We start from the raw sequence: 24,284 nt of genomic DNA on the forward strand, positions 1-24,284 counted from the left end.
CTCAAGGGGCTCTAAATCAGCACCAGTGGGTTGGTCCTGGGCCTTGTGCCCTATCTTTGGTTCCAGGAAGTGGGCCTGCTGAGCAGATAGCTCTTGCTGGCCAGTACAGTCTTACTTTTGTAAATCCCCTGAGATTGGTACTGACACACTGATTTTGTTGAGCTTAGTCATTTCTATGGAGAAGGATTCCACGTACTCTAGAGTGGTCCTGGTTGACAGGATGGTAGACTGATGAGTTTAGGGTGTGTCTCCACAGAACTGCCCCACACTGGAAAATTTTCCACTTACAAAGCTGACTATTAAGTCAGCCTTCAGTAATCACCACAGCCTCATTCCATTATGACAAAAATACTTGTTCAACTGAATGCTCTCTGAAGAGGCCAGTAATACAGAAAATAGTCTTCTGCTGGTTCTCTGATTTCATTAGAAACATTCCCTTCTGCTCCTTTGTTTATTCTTCTCTGACAAGGTTCTGTTTATGCATCTTTTTTTTCCTTTAAAAAGAACTTTAATGGAAGAATTCAAACTCTATCAGGACTATTTTGTTGCCATATGGAGCCGGCCAACCTCTGAGCAATAAGCGAGACTTGAATGACAGTGCACATTGTCAAACATGGCCAGCACACTTACTGTGAACACCAAGAAGAAAATCGATTTACTTTACTCAGACATGCTCAACGGGATAAAATCACATGAACAATATTATCTAAACACCCTTCATTAAAAGCTTAATCAGGATCTTAGATAATGGAAATATCAAATACCCGAAGTGATAAAACTTGCAGATTTCACTGACCAAAAGGGGGAAGATATAGAAGAGAATTTCAAACTCTCATGGACTCCAGACTTTCTGGAGCCAGCAGGGCTGTATGAACCCCTAAAACTGTTGCTCTGAGATAATTTTTAAAATTTAAACCAAAAATATCTCCTGAAGTCTTCTTAAAATCAAACAATAGTTTAGCTTAACTAGTTAAACAAACAAAAAAACCCTGCCTTGAGCATTGTGCTCTTTTTAGAACTATCTATATGGGATCAAAGTGACAACAGCAACTCAAAAGATTAGATAGAAAACTTAGGGGGTAGTGAGTTTATGTTAATGAGGAAGAAAAACTCAGAAAAGGAGGGTACAAATGGTTGCGCAACTCGAATAATGAAATCAGTGTCACTGAATTGTACGTGTAGAGACTGTTTAATTGATGTGTGTTTTGCTGTGTATATTCTCAACAACACAAAAAAATTAAAAAAAAATAAAAACTTGTAGATTCCAAATCAGAATACACAACCTTATTCAATTGTGGCATTGTCTTCAACTATGTTTCTGTCTTTTGCTGACTATTATGAAAGGTCTTTTAAAACTCTGAATAAACCAATTGTCGCTGAGTTGATTCTAACTCATAGCAAACCTATGTGTGTCAGTATAGAACTGTGCTCCATAGGGTTTTCAATGGCTGATTTTTTGGGAGAAGATTGCCAGGTCTTTCCTCCAATGCACCTCTTGGTGGACTTAAACCTCCAACTTTCAGCAAGTAGCCAGGCTCATTAACTGTTTGCACTACCCAGGGACTCCAAAACTCTGAATAGTACCTGCTGTTTTCTTATACCCAAACCCACTGACAACATATGTGCTATTATTTACTGTTACCAAAAAATAAACAACTGACTTGAGCAAACTGAGGAAAATAAAGAGTTCTAGGGTTAATAAAAGATAAAGCATTTCTTCCCTATTTCTCCCTTCTCTAATCCCCTGCCTAAATCCCAAAGTGATGGATATTGAAGGAAAAATCAGAGTACTCTCCTCTTGTACTATAAGCAAATGGAAAATGAAGAATGTGAAGATCTAGAATGATGTTAAATCATCAAAAAGCTTATTGCCTCATTTCAGTGCGACTGCGTAACTAGGTAGCCAGAAGCTATATATAGCATCTCAGGTGCCACAGGTGACAAGTTGTAGGGGACTCTTCAGTAAATGTCAAACCACACCTAAATTAAAGCTATCCGTTTGTTCATTTGTTCACCAAACATTTTCTGAGCTCCTGTTTACTGTGTGCCAGGTGCTGTGCTAGGTGCTGGGAGAGCAAAGCAGAGAGAAGTGACGGGGAATAGACTGGTTGTTGTCTTCAGGATGCTGTTTGACTAATGGAAGAGAGAAGTGTGTGAAGAAATAATAGAAGTCTCAGCAGTATAGTTGGACCATTCCTCCTTTACAACTAAAAAAAAAAAAAAAAGATACAAAACTGAACTTGCAGAAATAAAGAGGAATTCCTGGGCACTAAAAGCAAGAACATTTAGCTAGAGCATGATGGGATGGCCCTGTGGGGTGTCTGACTTGGATATAACCCAGGCGCTAGGGGCTGGAGTTTCAATGCCCAGTTTAGGGACAAGAGATGTGAACTCAGTCTTGCTTGAGGCAATGAGCTAAAACCCCTGCTTAAGGGAATGTTCTGCAAAGGTCTGCCCATACTTAAAATTGGAAGTAGAAAAACAAAACAAAATCTGCCTGTAATGGCAGGAAAGTAGCAAAGAGCCTTAAACTCTGAGGATCTGGGTACAGGCTCCTTGAAAAAATTGAAACTACAAGCCTGTGCCATTCTTAATATGGGACCCAAATTTATACTGCCCACAGAATTCAGGAATTCCAGAGCTAAAAATGAAGGTAATTTTTTTTTCTGGATCATTGGTATCACTGGGTTAATGATAGAAGCAAATGAAAAATCACTCTAAAGAGAACCAAAAAGCTATCCTGTTGAGCATAAACTCAAATGAAAAATTCATCACATGAAGAAATAGACCATAACAGTGAGACTCAGCAGATGGAACATATGAGGAACTATAAATAACAGAAAAATCTAAAGATTATTATAAAATATATGTATTTAAAATAATAAAAGAAGTTAAAGAAGAAATACAAGCCGGAAAGAAAGAAGTCATCATTGAAAGAAAAGGAACAAGAAGACAGACTGTAAAAAGAAATAGAACATCTAGAAATGAAAAATGTAGTCTTTGAAATTAAGCACTAAGTGTTTGGATTAAACAGCAGATTGGACACAGCCAAAGAGAGAATTAATAAACTGAAAGATCTAAGAAAATTACTCAGAATGAAGCCCAGAGAAAAAAAGAGATAAAAAAATTACCATCTATTCAGAGATGGGAAAGATAATAACAATAATGATGATACCTAACACTTGTTAACTCCTTACTGTATGCCAGACATTATTCGCATTACTCATCTGTATTTGTCTGTATTATTTAATCCAAGTTTCCTAACGACCCTCTGAGATAGGTACTGTTACCAGCCCCAACTTTACAGATGCATAAAGAAGTTAAGTGTTGGGAGATAGGGGCCAGGAGGGAACCGGGCAACTTTTTCCGTCTTCCTCTCCATGAACTGCTCCAAGGCATAGTTTTTCCATACTCCTCTGCAACCCACCTGCTCTGGTTCTTTTTTGGCCCATTATGAAGCAGCAACCAGTGTAGTAATGCATTATTTAGCTTTGCTTCCTATCATTCTTTGCCTTACTCCTCCCTTTTAACACTCTTATAGCCCTAGTTCACACCTTTCAGATAAATCATTAGCAGTTAATATATGCCTCAGGCTCTATTTCCTGTGAACTAGACCTAAGCAATTTCTCCATCACACCCCCAGGAAATGGGAATTTTGTTCCCTAGAAAAGTTAAATTCAAAAGCCTCTGGATTTAGACACACCAACCCCAACCCTAGCAAAGGGCAGGAATGATGTACCTTTTGTGAAAGGTTTGGCCAAATGGGGTGTTGTACTGAGAAGCTGTTGGAGGAATGGTAAGAATTAGAGATGAGTTCAAAGAAGAAAAAGAAAAAAATCTTTAAGCCATTATTAACGCCAGGAAAAGTGAAAATTTGTTTAAAATAAGAAATGTAATCATAGAATTCCAGTGAATCATTTTAACAAAATCAAAATAATGAAAAAATGGAATATTTATTTAACAAAAAAATAGGATGTAATAATGAAGTCGGAAAAGTGGAGAGGTATAAGAGAGCTCAGGGTATTATAAAATATATGTATTTAAACTAAAAGAAATTAAAGAAAAAATACAAACCAGAAGGAAAGAAGAGGTCACTATTGAACTAAATTGAAAGAAGCCCCCCAAAAATCAAACCCTTTGCCGTAGAGTAAATTCCGACTCGTAGCGACCCTATAGGACAGAGTAGAACTGCCGCATAGTGTTTCCAAGGAGCGGCTGGTGGATTCAACTGCCAGTCTGTTGGTTAGCAGCCAGACTGCGCCACCGGGGATCCATTGAAAGAAAAGGGGGTGGAGGACAGACTAGAAAAAGAGACCTACCAAAGTCCTCATCTACCAAAATTAGATAGTTAAAAAATAATACCATAAATTAATGAATTAGTCACTTGATTCTCTCAATTGACACAGAAAAGGCATTTGATAAAGTCCAACACCCATTTCTGACAAAAACTCGCAATGAAATAGATGGAAGGGAAATCCCTCAACATAATAAAGGGCATCAATACAAAACCATGGAGTCCTGGTGGCACAGCAGGTAAGAGCTTGGCTGTGAACCAGGCAGCTAACCAAAAGGCCAGCAGTTCAAATCCACCAGCCACTCCTTGGAAATCCTATGGGGCAGTTCTTCCCTGTCCTGTAGGGTCTCTATGAGTCAAAATTGACTCAACAGCAATGGGTTGGTTTTCGGTTTGGTGTTCAAAGCCAACAGCCAACATCATTCTGAATGGAGAAAAGCTGAAAGCATCCCCCTGAGAATGGGAACAAGACAAGAACACCTCGGTGCGCGCGCATGTGCGCACGCGCACACACACACACGAAATTAATTAATTAATTAATTAATGACATTATAAGCATACTATTTAGAAATATGGAGGTAAATGCCAGAAAGAATGGATTTAAATTAAAAAGTTGAAAATTGTTATCTCTGGGGAGGTGGGGGCAGGGGAATACAAGTTTTAGCACTGTGAAACTTTTAAACCGACTACATATATTTCTCAGATAATGATAATTAAAATATATAGAGCGATGCTGAACTGAAGATATTTTCAGACAGTCCCTGTTATGGATTGAATTGTGTCCCTCAAAAATGTGTGTTGAATTCCTAGCCCTTGTAACTGTGGAAGGAGTCCTGATGGTGCAGTGGTTAAGTGCTCAACTGCTAATGGAAAGGTTGGAGGTTCAAACCCACCATGGGAGAAAGATGTGGCAGTCTGCTTCCATAAAGATTTGCAGCCTTGGAAACCCTTTGGGAGAGTTCTACTCTGTTCTGTAGTGTCGCTGTGAGTCGGAATTCACTTGATGGCAACAGGTTTGGTTTTTTGCAGATGTAATCCAGTATGGACACAGGAATTTCTCTTGTTATGTTAATTAGGTCATTACCAGTGCAGAGTAGATCCTAAGCTTAATCACCTCTGAGTCATAAAAAGACCAGAATAAACACAGAGACACATGGGGAAGACAGAAACCGTGTGAGGATTGCCCACAGCAGAAAAACCAAGGAACACTCAGGAGAACCAACAAGGAGGGCATTGACACAGACACCATGTGAGGATTGCCCACAGCAGAAAAACCAAGGAACACTCAGGAGGACCAACAAGGAAGGCATTGACACAGACACCATGTGAGGATTGCCCACAGCAGAAAAACCAAGGAATACTCAGGAGGACCAACAAGGAAGGCATTGACACAGATAAGGCCCTGAATGCGACCTTCTGCTTCCAGAACTGTGAGAAAATAAATTTCTGCTCTTCAAAGTCACCCACTCGTGGTATTTGTGTTACACTAGCACTAGGTAACTAAGACAGACCCTTAGAGAGCTTTACTATTCATTGACCCTTACTAAGAGAACTAATCCCATATTATTCAGAAGAAGGAAAAAATGGGATTCAAGACACATGTGAAGTTGATAAATATGTCTGTAAAAATAAAATGAAACCAAAATGATTGAATTTTTTTTTTTTTAACTTCAGGGGAGGGGATTACAAACAAGTAGAACTAAACTGCAAGGCTACAAAACACATGCAGGTGGAGAGGCGTGGTCAGATTTAAGCATTTACAGTCCTTGCGTTGTTCAAGAGGAGTAGAGATGTTGACTTAACTTTAGACTTTAAGGCTAGAATATGTTAAATTTTTCATGTTTACAGCAAAATAAATAGAAATAACATACATAACTTCCAAACCAGAGGAAGGGGGACAAAGAAATAAAGAAAATTCCATCAATTGGAGAGCAAGAAGAAAAAAAACAAATAGAAAACCCGAATAATCTGATACAAAAAAGTCACAATAATTGTAAATAGATTAAAACCTCCCTGCTAATAGAGGGGTAAAAAATGAGGCTAAAATGATACAACAGGCAAATAGTAATAAAAACAAAGCTGTATAGCAATATTGTTGTTGTTAGGTGCCATAGAGTCAATTCCAACTTATGGAGACGCATGTGACAGGGTAGAACTGACCCATAGGGTTTTCTAGGCTGTAATCAGATCATCAGGTCTTTTCTCCTGTGGATCTGCTGAGCGGGTTCAAATCACCACCCTTTCGGTTAGCAGCCAAGCGCTTAACCGCTGCCTCATTAGGGATCCTATAGCAATATTACTATCAAATAAAATAGATTTTAAAGCTAACACCATTATTAAAGATAAGGAAATTACTACTTAACGACAAAAGAAATATTTCATAGGAAGATATAAAAATCTAAAAAAATAACTTGTTTAGTTACCTAGTACTTTTGTAACAAAAACTACCACAAATGGGTGGCTTTAAAGAACCAAAGTTTATTTGCTTACAGTTCTGGAGGCTAAAAGTCCAAATCAGGGTCTTGGCTGTGTGAGTTGCTTCTGTGGGCCTGTCTCCTAGTTTCTACTGTCTACTGGCAATCCTTGGTGTTCCTTTGCTTGTAGATGGCTCCTCTCCTGTAATCTGTTTACCCCTGAGCATCTCTGTCTATTTTCTTCTTTTTGTAAGACACCACTCAGAAGTGATTAGGTTTAGGAACCACCCTACTCTGGTATGGCCTTATTAACATGACAAAAGAAAACCTTTTTTCCAAACAGGGTTATATTTACAGTGGTTAGAACTTCCACATTTGGGGGTGGGGGGCTAGCAACACAATTCAATCCATAACAGCCTCAAAATATAAAAAGCATAAATTATCAGAATTACAAGGAAAGATTGACTAATCCAGAATTATAAATGGAGATTTTTACATATATTTTTCTCAGAAACTGATAGCCAAATTAGTAAGGATAGTGGACGTTTGAAAAACTCAATTAACATGTTTTATTTAATGTATGCATTGAACAATTGGAGACTATATATTCTTTGAAATAATATATGGACCGTTTTTAAAAATCCATTACCAGCTATATCATAAAAAGTCAATAAATTTCAAATTCTTAATATCATGTAAAGCATTTTCTCTAAAATGCAGTAAAACTATAAGTCAATGCTAAATATCACTCAAAACACATTTGGAATTAAATAAACATTTAGGCAATTCATGGATCAAAAATAAATCATAATGGAATTATGAAATACTTAGAACTAAATGATAATTTTAAATTATTTACAAAACACATGGGATTTTTAAATGGCTTAGAGGGAAATTTGTAGCCCCAAATGCATACATGACAAAATAATTAATATTTAAAGTTAATGAGCCACTCAATCAACTCAAGAAGTTAGAAGGGGTAAAACAAAGCCAACCCAGAGAATGAAGGATAACAGATAAACTTAACGGAAAGGAAAACCAAGATACAATAGAGGGCTCAAAACAAAACAAAAAGCTAGTTTTTTTGAAAATATTAACAATACGGGAAAATCTCTGGCAAGATGCATCAAGAACAAAACAATGAAGGCACATGTAAAGAATATAAGATAGTCATAGTTAACAGATAGATATTTAAAAACATCTTAAAGGAGTGTTATGATACTCCCTTAACTTTATGCAACTAAACTTGAAAACTTAGATAAAATGGAATATTTTCTAGATAAACTATAAATTACATATTGACTCAAGAAGCAATAAAAAAAAAAAAAAAAACCTGAAATCTCTCTGGTTGCTAAAGAAATTGAATTAGCAATAAAAAAAAAAAAACCTGCTAACAAGAATTATTAGGTCCAGAAGGTTTGGCTGGTGAGTTTTATTAAACGTTCAAGAAGGGTTAGCTTTGAGGTATATAAACTGTTCTAGAAAATAAATGTGTAACCTTTACCTTACACAAACTCTATGAGGAAATAGAAAAAGAAGGAATATTTCATAAATATTTTCAAGAGAAAATATGACACTTGATAATAAAAACTGGACAAGGAGCATATGAGAGAGAAAATTTATAGACCAATACAACTTATAGCCATAGATGCAAAAATCCTTCAAATATGATATTTGAAATCAAAGCCAGCCATTTATTAAGAAGTAATATACCAGGGAATGCTGGAAAGATGGCAGCATAAATAGATCATCATTCCAACTTTATCCCACAAATACAAGAAGGAAACAGTGCTCTATTTTGAGGGACTCTGAATTGGAAAGCAGAGGAGCAGCAGTGAACTGCAAACAGGCAAGAGACACAAATAGGTTGAAAGTGAAAGGATGGAAAAAAAAATTCCATGTAAATAATAATCAAAACAGAGCTGAGGTGGCAATCTTACTATCAGACAAATAGATAAAATCTATTAGAACAGATAAAGATGGATGTTATATACTAATAAAAGCATCAAATTAATCAAGAAGATTTAATAATCATAAATATATATGCATCCAACATCAACCCACTCCCAAAACCCACTGCTGTCGACATCAGGACATCTAAATATATAAAGCAAATACTAACAGAATTGAAGGGAGAAATAGTACCACAATACTAGCTGGAGACTTCAATACACCACTTTCAATATGGGACAGAACATCTAGAAAGAAGATCAACAAGGAAACAGAGGACTTGAATGACACTATAAACCAACTGGACTTAATAGACATACATAGAACACTCCACCCCAAAACAGTACAATATACATTCTACTTAGGTGAACATGGATCATTCTTCAGGATAGATCAGTGTTAAGTCACAAAGCACATCTCGATAAATTTAAAAAGAGTGAAATCATACAAATTATTTTCCCTGACCACAACAGAGTGAACCTAGAAATCAATAACAGAAAAAAAATCCTGGGAAATACACATAGAAATTAAATAACATACTATTAAACTTTCAGGGGGTCAAGGGAGAAATCACAAACTCCCTAGAGTCAAATGAAAATGAAAGCACAATGTAATAAAACTTATGGGATGCCAACAAGGCTAGAATTAATACAAAAAACACAAAATAATAAATGTTGGAGAGGTTGTGGAGAGACAGGAACACACTGCTGGTGGGAATGTAAAATGGTGCAACCACTTTGGAAGTTCATTTGGCACGTCCTTAAAAAGCTAGAAATAGAATGTCTTAGTCATTTAGTGCTGCTATAACAGAAATACCACAAGTAGATGGCTTTACCAAAGAGATTTATTTCCGCACAGTAAAGTAGGCTTAAAGTCCAAATTCAAGGCGATAGCTCCAGGGAAGGCTTTCTCTCTCTGTTGGCTCTGAAGGGAAGTCCTTGTAATGCATCAGTCTTCCCTTAGTCTGGGAACTTCTCAGGCACAGGGACCCCGGGTCCAAAGGATGGGCTCTGCTCCTAGCACTGCTTTCTTGGTGGTATAAGGTCCCCCTGTCTTTCTGCTCGCTTCTTTCTTTTATATCTCAAAAGACTGCCTCAAGACACAATCCAATCTTGTAGGTTGAGTCCTGCCTCACTAACACAACTGCTGCCCATCCTCCTTAATTAACATCATAGAGGCAGAATTTACAACATACAGGAAAGTCACACAATACCCGGAATCATGGCCCAGGCAAAGTGATATGCACATTTTTGGGGGAATGTAATTCAAACCGTGACATAGAAGCACTATACAATCCAGCAATCTCCCTCCTTGGAATATATCCTAGAGAAATAAGAGCCCTCACACAAATAGATATATGCACACCCATGTTCACTGCAGCACTATTCACAATAGCAAGAAGACGGAAACAACCAAAGTGCCCATCAATGGATGAATGGGTAAACAAATTATGGTGTATTCACACAATGTAATACTATGCAATGATAAAGAACAACGATGAATCCGTGCAACATCTCATAACATGGATGACTCTGGAAGGCATTATGCTGAGTGAAATTAGTCACAAAAGGACAAATACTGTATGAGACCACTAGTAGAAGACCACAAGAAAAGGTTTAAACACAGAAGAAAACATTCGTTGATGGTTATGAGGGTGGAGAGGAAGAGAGAGGGGTATCCACTAACTAGATAAAAAACAAGAAATATTTTAGGTGAAGGGAAGGACAAGTCACAATACAGGGAAGTCAGCACAATTGGACTAAACCAAAAGCTGAGAGGTTTCCTGAATATATCTAAGCACTTCGAGGGACAGAGTAGCAGGGCAGAGGCCTGGGGACCATGGTTTTGGGGGACACCTAGATTAATTGTCATAACAAAGTTTATTAAGAAAACGTTCTGCATCCCACTTTGGTGACTGGCATCTGGGGTCTTAAAAGCTAGCAAGCGGCTATCTAAGATGTATCAATTGGTTCCAGCCCATGTGAAGCAAAGGAGAATGAAGAACACCAAAGACATAAGGAAAATATGAGCCCAATAGACAGAAAGGACCACATAAACCAGAGACTCCATCATCCTGAGACCAGAAGAACTAGATGGTGCCCAGCTACCACCAATGCTGCTCTGACAGGGAACACAACAGAGAATCCCTGATGGAGCAGGAGAAAAGTGGGGTACAGAACTCAGATTCTAGTAAAAAGAGCAGACTTGATGATCTGACTGAGACTGCAGGGACACCAGAAGACACGGCCTCCAGAGTCTCTGTTATCCCAGAACTAAAACCATTCCCAAAACCAATTCTTCAGACAAAGATTAGACTGGAATATGAGACATAAAATGATACTGGTGAAGAATGTGCTTCTTGGCTCAAGTAGATACATGAGACTAAGTGGGCAGCTCCTGTTTGGAGGTGAAATGAGAAGGCAGAAGGGGAGAGATGCTGGTTGAATGGACACAGGAAATACAGGATGGAGAGGAGTGTGTTGTCACATTGTAGGGAGAGCAACTAGGATCACATAACAATGCATGTATAAGTTTTTGTATGAGAAACTGACTTGAATTGTAAACTTTCACTTAAATCACACACACACACACACACACACACAAAAAAACAACTTATGGGGTGCAGCAAAGGCAGTACTCAGACCAAAACATAGCAATAAATGCCTACATGAAGAAAGATCTCAAATCAACAGCCTAACTCAACAGCTCCAGGAACTAGAAAAGGAAGAGCAAACTAAGCCTAAACCTATCAGAAGAAAGTAAATAACAAAGATTAGAACAGAAATATATAAAATTGAAAACAGAAAGACGATACATACAGTCAATAAAAACAGAAGTTGGTTCTTTGAAAAGATTGATAAAATTGACAAATCTTTAGTTAGACTGACAAAGAAGAGAAAAGATGCAAATAACCAAAATAAAAAATGAAAGAGGGGACATTAGAACTGATCCAATTAAAAAAAAGAGGGAGAATTATGACAGAATATTATGAACAACTGTATGCAACAAACTGGATAACCTAGATAAAATGGACAAATTCTTAGAAGCACACAACCTACCCAAACTGACTCAAGAGGAAATAGTCTCAATAGACCCATAACAAGTAAAAAAATTGAATCAGTGATCAAAAACCTCCCAAAAAAAAAATTCCTAGGCCAAATGGCTTCACTGGGGAATTCTACCGAACATTTAGAGAAAAAATGACACCAATACTGTTTAAACTCTTCCAAAAGAGTTTAATTCATAATTCACTCTATGAATTATCCATTCATAGAATCCTAGTTCATAATTCATTCTACAAAGCAATCATAACCCTGATCATCTAAACCATACAAAGACACTACAAGCTAATATCTTTTACGAATATAGATTAAAAAATCCTTAACAAAATACTAGGGAACAGAATCCAACAGCACGTTAAAAGAATCATACACCATGACCAAGTGGGGTTATATCCAGGAATGCAGGGATGGTGCAACGTTAGAAAATTAATCAACATAATACACATGCCAATAGAACAAAGAAAAAGAACCATATGATCATTTCTATGGATGCAGAAAAAGCATTTGATAAAATCCAATACCATTTCTTGATGAAAATGCTAAAGAAGATTGGAATGTAAGGAAAATTCCTTAATATGATTCAGCGCACACATGAAAAGCCAACAGCCAACAGTGTACTTAATGGAGAAAGACTGAGAGCTTTTCCCTTGAAATCAGGAACAAGATAAGGTGCCCACTCTCACCACTTCTATTCAATATTGTATTAGCAGTCCTGGCCATAGCAATAAGACAAGAAAAAGAAATAAAAGGTATGCAGATTGGAAAACAAAATAAAATTATCTCTATTCACAGATGATATGGTCCTATATATAGAAAATCCCGAGGAGTTCACAAGAAAACTTCCAGAGCTGATAGAGGAATTTAGCCAAGTTGCAGGGTACAAGGTCAACAAACGAAAATCAGTTGGGTTTCTATATACCAGGAATGAGAAATCTAAAAGGGAAATTAGGGAAACAAGTCCATTTACAATAAAATCTAACAGAATAAAATACCTAGGAATGAATCTAACCAGGGACTTGAAGGACTTACACAATAAAATCTATAAAACACTGCTGAAAGAGATTCAAGAAGACTTAGATAAATGGAAAGATGTTCCAGGTTCACAGAATGGAAGACTTAATATTGTTAAGATATCAGCACTATACAAAACAATCTAGAGATTCAATGTAATCCCAATCAAAATGCCAACAGCCTTCTTTACAGAAATAGACCAATCCTCAAATTTATATGGAATGGCAAAAGGTCCCAAATAGCTAAAGCAATGTAGAAAAAGAAGAACAAAGTAGGAGGACTCACGCTTCCTGATTTTAAAATACGATACACAGCTACAGTAATTAAAACAGCCTGGTACTGGTACAACAATAGACACATAGACCAATTGAATAAAATTGAGAGTCCAGAAATAAACCTACACATCTGTGGTCAACTAATTTTGGACAAGGGTGTTAAGTCTACTCAATGGGGAAAGAAGGGTCTATTCAATAAATGGTGCTGGGAAAATTGGATTTCCACATGCAGAAAAATGAAACAGGATCCATGCCTCACACCTACACAAAAACAAATGCAAAATGGATTAAAGACCCAAATGTGCAAACTAAAACAATAAAATTCTTAAAATAAAAAGCGGGGGCAATGTTGTCAGGCCTAGCTTTTAATAGTGAATTATTTAATATAATAAGAAAAGCACAAACAGTAAAAGACAAAATAAATAAATGGGACCTTATAAATATTAAAAATTTCTTCATCAAAAGACTTTACCAAAAAAGTAAAAAGACAGACTACTGACTGGGAGAATATCTTCAGAAACTGTATATCAGACAAGAGCCTGATAACCAAAATGTATATAAAACTTTGACAACTTATCAACAAGAAGACAAATAGCTCAATCATAAAATGGGCAAAGGACTTTTATAGACCTTTCACCAAAGGTGACATTCAAATGGCCACCAAACACATGAAAAGATGCTCAGTGCCATTAATCATCAAACAAAAAAAAAAACCAAACCCACTGCTGTCGAGTCGATTCCGACTCATAGTGACCCTATAGGACAGAGTAGAACTGCCCCACAGAGTTTCCAAGGAGCCACTGGTGGATTTGAACTGCTGACCCTTTGGTTAGCAGCTGTAGCACTTAACCACTACGCCACCAGGGTTTCCCATTAATCATCAGAAAGATGCAAATCAAAGCGACAATGAGATATCATTTCACTCCCAATAGGATGGCTAAGATAAAAAATAAAATAACAAACGTTGGCAAGGATGCGGGGAAATTGAAACCCTTACCATTGCTGGTGGGAATGCAAAATGGTACAGTTGTTGTAGAAAACAGTGTGGTGATTCCTCAAAAAACAAAAAATAAAACTACCGTACCCGTTGCCACGGAGCCAATTCTGACTCACAGCGACTGTACAAGACAGAGTAGAACTGCCCCGTAAGGCTTCCAAGGAGCAGTGGTGGATTCACACTGTCGACCTTTTGGTCAGCAGCCCAGCTCTTAACCATTGCACCACCAGGGCTACCATATGACCTAGCAATTCCACTCCTAGTTATATACCCAGAAGACTTGAAAGTGGAGACTCAGAGACTAGTACACCAGTGTTCATTGCAGCACTATTCACAATAGCCAAAAGGTGGAAACAACCTAAATGCCCATCAACAGATGAGTGGATAAACAAAATGTGATACATATATACAATGGAATACAACTCAGCCAATAAAAGAAATGAAGGCTTGATACATGCTACAGTGTGGATGGAACTGGAAGACATTATGCGATTGAATTAAATCAATCACAAAAGGATAAATATTGTATGACCTCACTTATACAAAATTTTTTGGGTCACTTATATAAAAGAGACAAAGGCAAACGTATAGAGAACAAAGTTTATTAATGGTTACCAGGGGTGGAAGGGAAGGGTAAGTGAGGGGGTGGTGGTTTAAAGGCTATGGGAATATCATATTGATTAAGGATAGTGTTGCACAGCTGATTATTGTAATTGCTTTCAATAAGTTGTACACTTGTAAAAAGTTGAATTGGCAAAAATTCTGTGATAGACATATTTACAACAACAAAAAAAGAGTAGCTGCTAAGGCTGGTTATGTTACAACGAAAATCCTCAAGTGGTTTGGTTTCTTGGTTTGGAGGTTTAGGGTTATGGTTTCATGGGACATCCCAGTTAATTGGCCTAATAACTTTTTTAGTATTTCTGTTCTACCTATCACACTGGAAAATAAAATATTGGTAATCTCAAGTGATAACGTAGTATAAACAGAAACTTCTATAAAACTGTTGATGAGACAGTAATTATGACCTTTACTTTGAGGGCTATCTGACAATATTTAGTTAAAGTAGAGAGGGGCCTATCCCATGAGGCAGCTATTCCAGTTCTAGTTATAGAAATTATTGCACGAGAGTACAAAGAGAATTTAGCAGGATGCTCACTGGAAGATCACTTGTAATTGCCAAAAATTTAGGTACCATCTAAATGACTCTCCATAAGGGAATGTACAAATAAATTGTGATAAAATAATCTACTGGAATCCTAATGTAGCAGGAAACATGAATGAATTAGATTTACACGAATCAGCATAGAATAATAGCAAAACATAACGTTGAACTGAGTGAAGAATGTTACAAAATGGTTTTTGAAATGTGATACCACTTCCTTGCATTTTACTGCCACAAAGCAACGGTATATATTGCTTAGAAATGCATACATGATGTGGTAAAACTATAAAAACATAGGTGAGATATACACACTTCAACTTCAGAATAGTAGTTGCCTCTGCGAACAGGGAGGAATGGTGTCTTTGCTTATATCTTTAATTTTTATTCCTTTTTTTTCTGTTTAAAGTATTAAAGTAAACAGCACATAATGTTGATTTTTTAAACCTAAAGAGTGCACATATGGACAGTATAGTATTCACTGTCTTTCTTCTGTCTTTTTCTGCATCTTTGAACTATTTCATAAGTAACATACTTAGAGGACATTACCGTGAAGGTCCAGTTAGTGGTTGGTTCCAAGCTGGCACTGAGGATTTGGTAGATAGCGCTGTCTGCTTGTATGTGCTGTGAGTCTTCCAGAAGCAGCACTCTTAACCGCTGTGATACAAAGAATGAGAAAGAGGCTCCTGGGAGAGAGGTGAGGAATGGTATGTAGAAATCATCGTTGGAAAACTGAATCACCCTAGGTAGCTAACTAACGTGGAAGGAGGTGCGGGATAGGTGTTGGCAGGTGAGGCTACAGAGGAGGATTAGGGCTCTTGGATGTATGTCAAGATTTGACGTCTTAGAGAGGTTAATTGCTCACAGAATGCTCTTGCTTCTATCTAGATGATCGTTTTCCTCTTCCAACAGAATCAGGTCTTTATGTTTCTTTCCCTCCTCAAGACACTCTTCCAATAGTTGCAACTTACCATCTATTAGAGTCTTAGAATTGCATTTTTGGAAAGCCCGTAGCACTCATCTACTTGTCCAATAGCCTCATTTGATCGGCCAAAGAATGGGTTTATCACTTTGAGGGCAAACCATTCCCAAAGCTTTTGTCATTCTAACCCAAGTTCATCAGTTGGCTTCCTGGAAGAGTTGATTCCTAGGAAAAATTTTATGAAGGAATCTGGAGAAGTCGTTCATTGGTAGAAAATTTTATGAAAGTAGTATTGTGATATATACTACTGTGATATATACAGACGGATGCTTAATAAATTACAAATTATTTTTGATTCATTTTTCATTATGAAAAGTATTAATAAAAGATGTCTCTTTTATTCATTCTCTGAAGAATGAGATAGGGTGCCATCTCATCCCACACCATCTTATGGACTGTTTGATCATGAATAGGAGAAGAAATAGAAAGAATAATTAATTAGGCTGCTCAGTGAATACCAGAGATGAAGAAGGAGTGGTCATAGCACAGAGCATTCAAGTCCAGGCAGCTAGGAGTAATGGACAGCCAGTTTGCACAACTAAACAATGAGAATGGTTTGGGGCTGGACTGTTGAATTTCAGAATGTGACTACACATTTCAAATAAATTTGATTCGTGCTTGTCTTAGTTCCTTAGTGGTGCTGTAACAGAAATACCACAAATGGGTGGCTTTAAAGAAAAGAAATTTTCTCACAGTTTATGAGTCTAGGAGTCTGAATTCAGGGCACCGGCTCTAGGGGAAGACTCTGTCATCTCTAGGAAAGATCTCTTTCCCTTTCAGTAGCCCCAGCATTCCTTGATTCTTTGGCAATCTGCACGTGGCGTGCGTCTTTCCCTCTGTTTGTACTTGCTTCTCTCTGCCTAATCCACTCTTTTCATATCTCAAAAGTAAGTAGGTTTAAGACACCCTGTACACTGATATGGCCTCATTAACACAACAAAGAAACCCCTATTTCCAAATGGGATCATATCCACAGGTATTAAAAAACAAAAACCCTTTGCCCTCCAGTAGATTCCGACTCCCAGCGACCCTACAGGGCAGAGTAGAACTGTACCATGGGGTTTCCAAGGCTGTAATCTTTATGGAAGCTGACTGCTACAGCTTTCTCACATGGAGTAGTTGGTGCGTTCAAACTGCAGAACTTTCAGTTAACGGCCAAGCACTTAACCCACCCAGCTCAGGTTTAGAACCCATCCAACTCAGGTATGCTCTAATTAACATGACAAAGGAACCCTACTTCCAAACGGGATTATATACACAGGTGCAAGGGTTAGGAGGATTCCAACACGTATTTGTGGGAGATGCACTGTAATTCATTACAGCCCCCATGTACTACAAAGTCTTAGGTACATTTCTGCTTGCTTTTGCAAATATTGATCTCAAGAAAAGAGTTCACCTATTCCCTTACGACATGTAGAAATCCCATATCATTCATTATTTACACATTAACTAAACCTGAGGGAAATTTTAAGCGCAAAATATTTCCTATGATTGTCGTATGTCTGCAATATTTCTTTTGTGCTTAAAAGTATAGGGGCGCAAATGACAAAGCCTGTCTTTGAAAATATACTGCAGATTGGAGCAGGGTCAGCCATTGGTTGATTACGTGCGTCTGTCTAAAACCAAGCTTAGTTTTGCCTTGGGAGTTCACTCCAAATGAATTTAATCATGGGTAATAGTTCCCGAACTGTGTATAAAATGTTCTCAACAACTCACAGTTGACTTCATATGTACCATTGAAGGAGAATTAGCCAATCCTAATATGGTCTCTGGAAACCCTGGTGGCTTAGTGGTTAAGTGCTATGGCTGCTAACCAAAGAGTCGGCAGTTTGAATCCACCAGGTGCTTCTTGGAAACTCTATGGGGCAGTTCTACTCTGTCCTGTAGGGTCGCTATGAGTCGGAATCGACTCGACGGCACTGGGCTTGGTTTGGTTTTTGATTAATATGGTCTCTATGGGCTCATAAACTCTTATCAGGAAAGCTTTATGAGTGATGATTATAATTCAGATACATTAGTGACTTTGAGTATGTCTGAGAACTTTAACTTTCGAACACCAGGTTTTAGGCTATCGAGCCATGCTGGTGCCTTTCCCTTGCAAGCAAAAAAAGAATGTTTTATTTTTAAGACGAAGTTGAGATTACTATATGGAAGAGTGGAAAATGAGTTACAGAGCTTCTTGACCTCTAGGGAATTGGCAGATTTGGAGGGGCACTACCCTGGGAAAAGCGTGGTTTATTTTCTTGAAATCCGGGGGGCCTTAACTTAGGGGCTTCAGGTCTTTCTATTGCCAATTCAGAAAAGGAAGAGAAAGAGAACTTAGAAAAGGAACTTTACATAGTTAGATATTTTTTTTGCAAGATTTTCATTAGTTTCTATGCATTTGAAAAACAAAAAACCTATTGTCATTGAGCCAAATCCAACTCATAGCCACCCAAGAGAAGAGAATAGAACTGCCCCCTAGGGTTTCCAAGGAGTGGCTGGTGGATTTGAACTACCACCCTTTTTGGTTAGCAGATAAGCTGTTAACCAGTGAGCCACCAGGGCTCCCTGCGTTAGAATTGATAAAATATAAAGACATGTTGATTCAATATCTATAGACACTGAATGTTTCTTTCGCTTTTTATCATAACTCACACTTTCTCTAAGAATTGGTGTATTTTTTGTCAAGGTTTAATAATTCTCTTTTTTCACCTGCTAACTGGCAAGAATAGTAGCAGGTTTTTAAATGTTTTAAAAAATAAACTACAGATTTGGTGATGAAAGAATGTTAATTTCAGTGCTCTTTTTCTTTTCTTTTTTTTATTTTTATTGTGCTTTAAGTGAAAGTTTACAAATCAAGTCAGTCTCTCATACAAAAATTTACATACACCTTGCTATGTTTTTACTATGTACACCTACTTGCTCTCCCCCTAATGAGACAGCACACTCCTTCTCTCCACCCTGTATTCCCCGTGTCCATTCAGCCAGCTTCTGTCCCCTTCTGCTTTCCCATCTCGCCTCCAGACAGGAGCTGCCCACATAGTCTCATGTGTCTACTTGAGCCAAGAAGCTCCCTCCTCACCAGTATCATTTTCTGTCTTATAGTCCAGTCCAATCCCTGTCTGAAGAGTTGGCTTTGGGAATGATTCCAGTCTTGGGCTAACAGAAGGTCTGGGGACCATGACCTCTGGGATCCTTCTAGTCTCAGTTAGACCATTAAGTCTGGTCTTTTTATGAGAATTTGAGGTCTGCATCCCGCTGCTCTCCTGCTGCATCAGGGATTCTCTGTTGTGCTCCTGTCAGGGAAGTCATTCGTTGTAGCCAGGCACCATCTAGTTCTTCTGGCCTCAGGATGATGTAGTCTCTGATTTATGTGTCCCTTTCTGTCTTTTGGGCTCATAATTACCTTGTGTCTTTGGTGTTCTTTGTTCTCCTTTGCTCCAGGTGAACTGAGACCAACTGATGCATCTTAGATGGCCACTTGCTAGCGTTTAAGACCCCAGATGCCACTCACCAAAGTGGGATGCAGAAAGTTTTCTTAATAGGTTTTATTATGCCAATTGACTTAGATGTCCCCTGAAACCACAGTCCCCAGACCTCTGCCCCTGCTACTCTGGCCTTCAAAGCGTTCGGTTTATTCAGGAAACTGCTTTCAGTTTAGTCCTATCCTCAATTGTGCTGACCTCCCCTGTATTGTGTGTTGTCTTTCCCTTCACCTAAAATAGTTCTTGTCTACTATCTAATTAGTGAATACACCTCTCCCTCCCCCTCTCCTCACCCTCGTAACCATCAAAGAATATTTTCTTCTGTTTCAGTACTTTTCTTTTTGACCATAAAATAAGAAGGTAGATTTCTTCAAGTATAAACGGTTAGATTGTCACAAAAGTAACAGTTTACCCTTCATCTTTAGGAAACCCCCCAGGAATTTCTTCCTAGGTTGGCTTGGGAAGATATGCTTGTCTTTACTACAGCGTCTTTCCTAAGTGCAGACTTCTGGACAGCAGACTGAGGTGGTGGCGTCAGATCAGAATGGGTCCCATCTGCGTTTGTTTCTGAGCTGGGCTCTGTCCCATCTTTGAACTCTGACTGCACAACTTCCTTCATCTTCTGCCTCTTTTCTGTAAGTTTGGGTCAGAATACCTCAAATCTAGGAATTGTTGTGAAGATAAAATGAGAAATTATTTTGTTAAAAATATTAATATGTTTGATATTTATTTATTTGTTTATTAAAAAGTCCAGCAGAGTTTCTCAAACCCACTGAAAGGTCAACAAGTGACATGTCCCTCTCTTCCTCCACCCCACATTGGACTGTCTTTCCCTGCAAACTCGTCACTGGGAGCATGAATGGGTTTTAGATTCTATCTATCTAGCTAGGTAGCTAGCTATCAGTCTCTCTATCTATCTGTCAATCAGCCTTTCCATCTCCAGGTATCCATCCATCCATCATCCATCCATCCATCCATCCATCCATCATCCGTCCATTCATCCATCATCCATCCATCCATCATCCATCATCCATCCATCCATCCATCTTCCATCATCCATCCATCCATCCATCCAGCCAGCATCCATCCATCCATCCATCCATCCATCCATCCATCATCCATCATCCATCCATCCATCCATCCATCCATCCATCCATCCATCCATCCAGCATCCATCCATCCATCCATCCAGCATCCATCCATCCATCCATCCATCCATCCATCCATCCATCCATCATCCATCCATCCATCATCCATCCATCCATCCATCCATCCATCCATCCATCCATCATCCATCCATCCATCCATCCATCATCCATCCATCCATCCATCCATCCATCCATCATCCATCCATCATCCATCCATCCATCATCCATCCATCCATCATCCATCCATCCATCCATCATCCGTCCATCCATCATCCATCCATCCATCCATCCATCCATCCATCCAGCATCCATCCATCCATCCATCATCCATCCATCCATCCATCCATCCATCCATCCATCCATCATCCATCCAACCATCCAACCATCCATCCATCCATCCATCCATCCATCCATCCATCCATCCATCCAGCATCCATCCATCCATCCATCCATCCATCCATCCATCCATCCATCCATCCATCCATCCATCCATCCATCCATCCATCCATCCATCCTTCCATAATCCAACCATCCGTGTGTATATATCTATTCAACATATGTGTATTGCTTTCCTACCCTTAGTTTCCATAACACACTCTAGTATGATCTCTCGTTAGACTCTTCTTAGCTTATTAATTTACTTTTACCATTACCAGGTGCCATTGAGTTGATTCCGAATCATGGTGACCCCATGTGTGCCAGAGAGCTGTGCTCCATAGGATGATATTTTGGGGATTAGATCACCAGGCCTTTCTTCTGAAGCACATTCCTGTAAATAACATCCCTATTACATGCACGATGGCTACAAAATGTTATTATCATAATTTGTGTAGCTATAATAGGTATCATGAAGAAAAGCGCTATTGATACATAATGTAGAAAAATAAACACAACTCCTCCTCACCATGGCTTCTTTTCTGTAAAGAATTATTTTGGAAGCTCACCAGATGACAGGACCCTGGAGTGTTGGAAAGAGGCATACAACCTGGTTTGTTAGAAGCAAAGATACTCCTTTGATCGTCCACTTCCCAAGTTTTAGAGCATATCTGACTGTTTTCCTCAGTGAGTTAGACCATCTTATTTTCCCAGGAGGAAATAATTCACATGCCGTACTCTTATATACCTGCAATACCCACTGAAAATCCTCCCCACAGCTACCCACAGCTGCCCACACACATATGGAATTCAGGGAACGATCCCGCTACCAGTTACGTTTCATGTATAACTCAAGTTCTCACACTTGGACATAGGGCTAGTTTGTGATCCTTACCAATGTTTCATCATCCTCTCAATGTGTTCCTGCACCAACTTGGTCCGATACCATTGTGGTCCTGTCCCAATGGCCAGTTACCATTAGCTGACTGAGCTTTTGTTTAACAGCCCTGAGGTGCTTGTCACACTGTATACTAACGGCCCTAAAAGGACAGCATCTGAGCATATACCACTGCAGTTGGCTTTGAAGATTGGAAGGACAGGAATCTGCCAGTATAGATGACAGATAACTCTGGTGGGTATTTTTATCCCTCTTCTCCTCGCCACCAGCAGCTCTTCTCTGCATAGCAGGCAAGGGTCCTGTGTCCTGTGCCTACAGACTGATAACATTTCCTGGTTGTGTTTGATGATGCCATATGGTTCTGTCCCAAAATAGTGCCTGGGGTCTGCTGCAGAAACACTACATTTCAGCTCTCTGGATGTCAGTGGGATGGCTGGAGAAGGAAAGGTGTGCTTTGCGTTTAAATGCATTTTGGCTCAGATTTCTGCTTGGCAAAAAGCTACTTGTGTGATCTGGGAAATTTATTTAATCTCATTGAGCGTCTGTTTCCTGAAGTATAAAATGGAAATAATAATTCCATCTCATGGTGTTGGTGGAGCCCTAGTTGCTTGGTGGTTAAAAGCTTGGTTGCTAACCGAAAGGTCAGCAGTTCCAATCCACCAGGCACTCCTTGGAAACCCTCTGGGGCAGTTCTACCCTGTCGTATGGGGTTGCTGTGAGTCAGAATCTACTTGATGACAACAGGTTTAGTTTTTGGTTTTATGGTGTTCGTATGAGGATTCAATAAGGTGACAAAATATGCAAATACACACATACCCACATATTGTTTGTTCTATTATTCTTTGTAAAATTTTTATTGTGGTGAAATATACATGACAACACTTTTCAGCCATTTTTATGTGTACGACTCAGTGGTGTTAACTACATTCTCCATGTTGTGCAACAATCACCACTAGCCACATCCAGATTTTTTTCAGCACCTTTAACAAAAACTCTGTATGCTTAAACAATACCTGCATCTCCCCTTCCCACCCACCTGGCGTAACCACTAATAAGCTTTGGACACTATACGTTTGCCTATTCTGGATACTTTAAATAAGTGGGATCGTACAATATTTGTCCTTTTGTGTCTGACTATTCCCCTCAGCAGAATGTTTCCAAGTTTTGTTGTATTATTCTTGATAGGCTACGTTATGCTGCAGTAAAATCAACTCTGAGATTTTGGTAGCTTAAAAAACAGAAGGTAGTTTCTCTTACTGCACACCCACTGCGGGTCAGCACGTAGATGTGGTTCATCACTGCCTCATCCAGAGCCCAGACAGAAGCAACAGCCGCTCTCCCGAACCTCAGCTCACCACTCATAGGTCAGAACTGGTCACCTGGTACCCTCCACCCACAAGGGGATCCGGATGCACAAACTGCAATACTATCATGTATCTGGAAGGCAGTAAACCAAAAACATTTGAAGAACAGTATTAATGTCCACAACATTTGTTTTTCTTAGAAGTACAACCAGAATGCTCCTTAAAAGCTAGGATGGCCAGACCACGTCTCACATATGTTGGACATGTTATCAGGGGGAACCAGTCCCTGGAGAAAGATATCATGCTTAGTAAAGTGGAGGGTCAGGGAAAAAGAGGAAAGACCGTCAATGAGATGAATTGACACAGTGGCTGCAACAATGGGCTCAAGCATAACAACGATCGTGAGGATGGCAAAGGACCCAGGCAGTATTTTTTTCTGTTGTACACAGGGTCTCTATGAGTCAGAACAAACTCGATGGCACCTAACAACAATAACATTCATTTTACAAAAAAGATATCATATTATAGTCCTCTGAACTTTACTTTTCTCATGTAACAATAGATAGAAAAAAAAATAAAACATAGCTGCCATCAAGTTAACTTCAACTCATGGCGACCTAATGTACAGCAGAACACGATGCTGCCCGGTCTCGTGTCATCCTCAGGATCACCAGCATGTTTGGTTCCATCGTTGCAGTTATTGTGCCAATCCATCTCACTGAGGGTCTGCCTCACCCTTACTGGCACTCTACGTCACCAAACATGATGTCTTCTGTCGGTGATTGATCCCTCCTGATGATGTGCCCAAAGCAAGCAAGTTAGACAATATTCTTTTGTGATCCATAAGGTTTTTATTGGCTAATTCTCATAAGTAGATTGCCAGGCCTCTCTTCCTAGTCTTTTAGTCTGGAAGCTCTGCTGAAACCTGTCTGGTATTTGATGTAC

At 38.9% G+C, this 24,284-nt stretch overlaps 1 protein-coding gene across 4 annotated transcripts in view; it reads left to right on the forward strand.

Annotated features, from left to right (window-relative positions):
• Positions 1-24,284, forward strand: part of PHACTR1 (phosphatase and actin regulator 1) — a 697,605-nt gene that overhangs the window by 328,457 nt on the left and 344,864 nt on the right. The window lies entirely within an intron of this gene.

This window comes from Elephas maximus, chromosome 1, assembly GCF_024166365.1.
Source record: "Elephas maximus indicus isolate mEleMax1 chromosome 1, mEleMax1 primary haplotype, whole genome shotgun sequence".
Classification (NCBI taxonomy): domain Eukaryota; kingdom Metazoa; phylum Chordata; class Mammalia; order Proboscidea; family Elephantidae; genus Elephas; species Elephas maximus.